The 7,356-nt window shown below is 34.7% G+C and overlaps 1 pseudogene; it reads left to right on the top strand.

The window, feature by feature from the left end:
* LOC132166026 (uncharacterized) overlaps window positions 1-4,018 on the top strand; it is a 5,664-nt pseudogene extending 1,646 nt beyond the window's left edge.
* Window positions 4,019-7,356: the final 3,338 nt, after the last annotated feature.

Genomic DNA, 7,356 nt, shown 5'->3' with positions numbered 1-7,356 from the left:
AAGTTTATGGTTCTTAAGAGTGTTCTGAGTCCACTCGCAGGCATAGACAGTTTTGTTCCATTGATGCAGAAGTTCCTTATTCATAAATTCAAAATTGAAAGAAATAATCTGTTTATGTTCTTGTATTTATGGTGCTTTATCCTCATCTATGTTGATTTCAACTTCGAAGGCTTGTTACAAATGCTAGACATGTAGTGATGCTGAGACAAAATGCAGGCGGAGTTATTCATTCTTAGACTGTCTCGCAATAGTGGTGTGCTTGGACTTGCGGCCATGCCTTTCACATCTCAAATATTCTCTACATATTCACATTCTTTTGGTGGAGTCTCAAATAAGCATGTTATTCTTCTTGTCCAACCACTCTTGGATTTTTCAAAAGAAGATATGTACAAGGTTAGTAGTGTAGAACTGTAGAAGACATACGTTGTGAGTTCAATCTGTATATATCTTGAGTTTGGCACAGAAATTGTGTTGAATCGCCATTAATTTATCTTTTGCAGATATGCCTTTGGGGTAATCAGGAATGGGTGGAAGACCCATCAAATCAAATTCTTTTCTTTGCGCGTAATAGGATTCGAATGTCATTAAGGGATTTGTCATCATGTGAGTTGGCTGAAATGATAGCTCTCATGGTGTAGTTTAAATCTGTAAACTGTCTACTATAAAATGTGGAATTTCACTCACTCTCTCTCTCTCTCTCTCTCTTTTTAGTTCTTGTTCTCTGCTGGCAAAAAAATAACATTATCTGTGCTTTGCATGATTTGCTAAATCCATTGAGGTGCTGTATGTAATATCTCCTTATTTAGGGGGTGCTACCACGACTTTTCTTAATTGCAAACACGAGCTAGACATATTCAAATAACTTTTTGCTTATTTTTCAGGCATATTCAAGTCTGAGCTACAAGCAGTTATCTCTGCCTGTCGAAGAACACACTCATACGTTGACCAAGTTTGTAGTAAATTGATAAACGAGGCAGTGGTCGTCATTAATGTAAGCAGATTTTTTACTGTTTGTATTTCGATATCTATATAATAGACTAATTTTTGCATTTGAATTTAGTAGATCAATACAAAGTTCTTTATGTCGTTAATCCTACCCATTAGGAGTACGCAGTTATTGATATGTGGATTCTGCCTGCAGCAGGGTTATGCTGTTATTGATTTGCAGATTCTTAATCCATCAAAACTGGAGGACATATGCCTGTCAAGGTTTCTTGCGTTGGTTTTGCAGGTACCACAATCCTTAGCATGTATGTTGTCTGACATCTTCATTTTTTCTTTAGAACTCTTCTAATTTGAATTACACGTGTCACTGCTCTTGTTAAAACTATATTCATTTGAATCTTTCAGTTCATCTCGCAAAGGTATAGGCCAGTTAGAGGAAGTGCTTCAAAATTGCTGTTGGACTACATTCGTACTTTCCCATGCAAGGTACATCTACTTTCACATATATATGGTTCTTAGTTCTTCATGAAATCATCTATTGGTCTCGCACGTTGTTCTATATCCCAAATGCATAGCAAGTTTGGCGTGCAAATTAGACACAAACGTCCCTGGCAGTATATTGGATAACCCTCTCAAGCTTACACAAATGTCTATATTGCATGCGTTAAAATTTCAGTTATAAAATCATGTACAAGTTGTTATACATTATTAAATCTTTTACATTTGATTATTGTCTGTTTTTAAGGATGTAATTTTCACTTTTTCCAGAAAAAGTCATTTAAGATTTTGAGAATAGAAGTTTGAAACTCCTTACTTCTAATGTTCTGACTTTACTCTCTCTCTCTCATTTACTTGTCTCTCTTGATAACAACTCCCTTATTAAACTCTAATTTCTTTTTTTGGAATCTGACAAATGTATGTCATTTTCAGCATATATAGGTGAACTTTTTATGGAAATTGGAAACCAGTACCTTTTTTTTGTAATTATATATTCCACTGAGCTGGAAATCAGTACTTTATGTTATATACTGATATCCAATTTAGAGAGCAAATGATTATTTCAGTTGTATATTTGTTTATTAAAAAGTTGATAAAGAGGCATTATTACCTCCTTAAATTTAAGCTTTCATCAGCTACCAGAAAGGAACAAACCCCCCCACCCAAAAAAAAAAAAAAAAAAAAAAAAGGCTGCCGTTTGCAAGGTAAGTGAAAGTTATTAAACATTTATGTTGTAGAAGGAATTTTCCATTGATTATTTTGACTTTACTAAATAAAACTAAGTCCATGCTGTAAACAGCATTGAACATTGCTGCGTTTTGGTCTAGGTAATTCTACTTTCATGTTTTCCCATTCATTTCCAGTTTTTAGTCCATTTAACTGAGCGTTTGATCTTTTATGCTTTCCTAAAACTAAGAGCTTGTCCACTGTAAATGTCACCTTGATGGCCTTTCCGATGTAAGAGGAAGATGTCACAATTCTTGATCTCTGGCTTCAGAATCCAAAATGCATTGAATTGTTTTCTTTTTTCTTTTTTAAATCTTCACTAGTGTGTGTCCATGTGTTTGCTTGTGACTGTGCTTTCCATTAAGCGTAAAGTGGTAGACTGGTAATTCAGCTTTTATTTAAGCAGATGACCTGTATCCTAATCATTTTTAATCTTTATTGATTCTTGTTTCTGTTTTGCCTCTCAGACCTCCCTTACGGCAGCTGGTTGTTACCTTTGTCCAGTTCCGGGATCTAAAGGCACCAAAACCCTGGTTTGTTGTTCTGTTGATTGTCCTTTGCCTTCAAAAACACAACCATTTCATGCATGCACTTATGGAGAACAGGAACACTGTGTTCCATGTGAGTTAGAACAAGTTCTAGTGGATGGAAAATTGTATTCAGACCAATTGGTTCTAGATGAATCCAATGTGCGTTTTTTGAATGTAACATCAGAATCAGTTTTAACTGAAGCCAAAAGACTTGGTATGTTCAGTGAGTCAACGTATAGGAATATTCTCTTATTGCAGAGGGAAGAAACCAAACGCTTCAAGTCCAAAATTGAACTCTCATCTGATTCTAACTCAAAGCATGGGTTCATATCTGTCAATACATTGCAGAGTGAACCACTTCAAATAGGGGATGCATGTTACTTCATGAGCAGATACTTAGTCAAATGGAAATTGAATGAGGGAATTGATGGCTGTGCATTTTCTGAGAAAGCTAATTATGACTTGGATTTGGGAGGGGAAAGCTGGCAGTGTCATTGCAGGTCTTGTGTAGCTGAGGTGCGACACATGGTTGAATCTGATTGGATGTATCTTGCCAAGCTGTCAAAAGGTGCGAGTACTTTGGATAAATTTCAACAGCAAGGAGTTCTCTCAACTGATAGAGTGGAGCAAATACCAAAGAAGATAAGTCGATGTTTAGAGTATGCAAGGTTATCAGCGCAAAGAGCTCTCTTCTCATTGAAGTCTATTCCAGTTGCTGCAAGAGGAGGCCTACCTGTCCTAGTCAATCCTCAAGGACTGTTACCAAGCATCCCAGTAAGTGGACCATTTTCAGTTTTCTAACAGAGACGAACCTATCCACAAATTAAGTTCCTTCTTATTTTCTTCCCTTCTTAAATCTCAAAGCAAAAACTTTATTCTAATTTCTTATGAAAATTGACCCTATTTATTAAAGGAGAGACTCCAGTCTGTGTATCTTAAGAATATATTCAGATCATAAAAAGACAGCCTCTAACTTTATTTCCTTTCATAAAATCTTGTTTGTATTCAGCAGTTGTGTCCTCTAAGACCTGACAAATCCTATATTATTTTCCTTTCAGAGCATTGGCTTCAACAGTTGCCCTTGCTTGGTTGTATCTGCAGAATTCAAGCCAAGAGTACCACTTGGGGTAGGTCATAGTTCGTTTATCTAGTCTCTGTACATAGCTCAAGTGTAGTGGCTTCAACTATCAAATACACCACGAAGCCCAGCATGTATTTTTGACTTTTGTTCTGAGTATTCTTCAAAGTATCTCGTAAAGTCGGTTTGTAAGCATCAAACCTCAAGCCGCAAGAGCACATTGTTGACCTGTTATGGCTTATATTTTCGTTCTTCTTTCATGTCCGGTCAGACACTGCTAAAAGTTGATGTATGGAGAAATTTATGTGGTAATAATTTATTTATTAAACCCACAGGATTAGGAGTATTATATTTGAGTAATGCTATATATTGGTCAAATATTCGCGTTCTATCCACTCAGCTGACATGGCATGCTTCAGTCAAAAACCGATGTCGGAGTTGACATGTTCTCTAGCGGCATTAGTAGTACCACTACCAACATAACGAATAGGTTGGGCATGAAATGAAAAACCCTCATAATAATAATGATAATAATCAACCAAATGATTAAACGGTGAGAGTGAAAGTTTCTCAAGCTTCGGAAAGTTGTCTGCATGCAGGGATGGAACTAGGGATTTTTATCGTTAGGGGCCAAACTGCATGAATACATTTCCATATGTACAGTAGAGGAAAACTTCTTGTACAGAAATCCCGCAACAATTGGTTCAATCGGGGGGATAATAAAAATTTCTTTGGGATGAAAATGGAACTAAAGTGGAGGAGATGTCTATGATCAAACTAGTGGCTGAGCAGTCTTATAGGAAATTGCTTGGACCAAATGGTTTTGTATTTAATACTCTGAAGAAGAAAAGGGTGTCTTATCCAATTCAAATGCAGTTTTATGAAGAAGTAATTGAAGGGATGGGCAAGCCAGTTACAGTTGAGGAAATTCGACGGGTAATGTATCACTAAAGTTCTTGAAAATCGTTTGCTCCCAGGTTTGGATGCAATTATTAGCAGAAATCGGGCAGCTTTAATCCCCCAAACCCAAAGGAGTATCTTAGAAAATGTACTTTATTGCCCAAGGGTTGGTACATGATTACTATTAGGAGAAAGGCAGAGGGTGGCTTGGGGTGGCTACCGGTTAATTTTGATTTTTTTTAAAAAATAATTTAGTTTGAAATTTTTTTAGTTTTATTTATATATATTTTTTCTATTTTTTTGGTATAAATTATTATTTTTAGTTTTATAAAAGAAAAGTAATGTTTGAACAGTGAAACGTCACCTTTTTTTTTTTTTTTTAAAGGTGACATTTGAACAGTAATGTCACCTTTAACAAGGTGTCGCTTGAGCAAAAAAACCCTTCAATTATTGATTTTTAACAATAAACATCAATATCCCAGAATATCAACCCCATGTTTTGTGATGTTTGACAAGCGGCACTACTTGAAAAGTGACTTTTTTGGGACAAAAACGCTACTTTAATTTTCATGCATCACTAATTGGGCTTTTTTTTAAGTGAGAGTGTGCAGTTGGTATTGTATGCATTTCACTTGCTTAAAATGTCATTGAGATGTGAAACAAAGATCCAATAATAAGAAGACAATGAAACTCTTGTTGACGTTTTCGTATGGTAAAATGTATATCTTTAGAAGTCGCAAAAGATTTGGTATATACTGATATACATATAGTTATACTCCACATAAAACACGTACGGCTAGATTGGTTGTGTAGAAGCATATATATATATATATATGACTTATGCATTGATATTTGAGAAGAAAGAGATTCCTTCTCATTCTTTTCCTCTTAATCTAGTTTAACGCACCCGAGCCCGGTTTAAGTTTTGGACTTTGGAGAATTCGACGCAGACCAAAAGTTTCATAGAAAAATGAGACCCAACGTTTTCACAGAGGTAAGCTACAATCCAAGCCTTGCTTTGCTTTTCGATCACCATCACCATCACTATTGCTTTACCATCTCTGCTTGGTATTTGTAAACCTAATAAATATGCTTCTAGGGTTAGGGTTTGTTTTCTCTTCTTTTAGATGTCCCAAACAGCCCATTTTGGACAGGTATGACTAACCTAGTTTGCTTTAAACTACCCTCACAAGATTTGAAATTCACACGTTCTCAGAGCATAATGATAATGGTGAAAGATTAATGGTGTTTTCAAATTCAGTGACACACACGTACAAGTAAAACAAACCTCAAAACTTTCGTAGATATATATAGGATTTATTTAATTAGATTATATTTTAATTCACAAAAACACAGTGTATGTATGCATGTGTCTACTAAATCAAATTCTTAAAAGTTACGTGATGTACGTAATACGATGAACAAACTATAAACATATGATTTTTGTATGCAAAATTTTAATTCAGAAAATTAGACAGATTTTTTTTGTTATTAATATTAATACAGATTCACAAGGTTAGCCAGTTCATCGAGACAGTCGTTGCAACAACGTGTCATTATAGAAAGTTATTGGCAAACAACAGCCTCAGAAGAGACTTCATACTTCAGCTAGGTATAATCTTAAATTTTCTTATTTAGTTCAAGCCATATATAAAAACACATAAGGTGAAATATGAGAAATTAGAAGCATAGTCTCACTTCTTTTTTTTTTCTGTTCTTTTTCTATTATTATTTTTATTTATTTATTTATTTACAAAATGTTCTTCCCTGATTAAATTTGTAAGATGTCACCTCCAACAATGAAGCAAAAATTTAAAATTAACACACATGCAAGTCTTTCAGAATAATACGTTTTCTTGGGATATGTTCTCTTTGACCATCGTGGCATACATTTTTACAACGTGCAAAAGCTATAAAAATTGACAATGAAAAACCCAATATAGTGGAGGCTGAGGCAAGAGTATTAGAATTAGCTTTATTTCACTTACAAGAAAGAGGATGGCTACCCGTTGTGTCGTATTGTCTGAAAAGCTTGTAGGCCCATCATACAGTACAATAACTTCAATGGAATTATGGAACATTGTTGAACGTTGCAAGCAAATCATTGATGAGAAACGTATCCAAGTCTATTGGACACATCGACGGGCTAATGTATTTTCCAACTCTTTGATGAAATCTGTGAGAATGTACAAAAATGATATTTGTGTCACATAATTAGATCCTAAGCTTTGTCGCTTTACTTGGGACCAAATGTTTGGGCCCTTTAAGCCTTATTTGTCTAAAACAACTAACACTTCCCAAGTACGTGAGCTAGCAATTTCTTTTCTTTTAAATGATTTAATTCAATATCATTTTGTGTTTTCATTCATTTGATATGAGATAAAAAAGCACAAATTTGCTTCTAAAAAACTTTTTTATTGATTGTGGGATTTTTCTACTTCTCACAGCACTAAATAGGGAGAGGATTCCAAGAGAAATCATATTTGAAATTTCTACAACGAATAGAGTGCAATTAGTAAAAAGATATTTGAGTATACTTACTCATTGTCTTTTTGTTTTGTTTTTGTTTTTAGTGGAAAGTTCAATTTAATTCTTATTTTTGTGTTTGCTTAGTGTCAATAACTCCTGCAAACAACAAAAGCTCATATCCTACTCAACATCAAGTCATACATATGTTAA

This window comes from Corylus avellana, chromosome ca11, assembly GCF_901000735.1.
Source record: "Corylus avellana chromosome ca11, CavTom2PMs-1.0".
NCBI classification, from domain to species: Eukaryota; Viridiplantae; Streptophyta; class Magnoliopsida; order Fagales; family Betulaceae; genus Corylus; species Corylus avellana.
The sequence above is the reverse complement of the archived record's forward strand: the minus strand, read 5'-3'. Positions and strand labels throughout refer to the sequence as shown.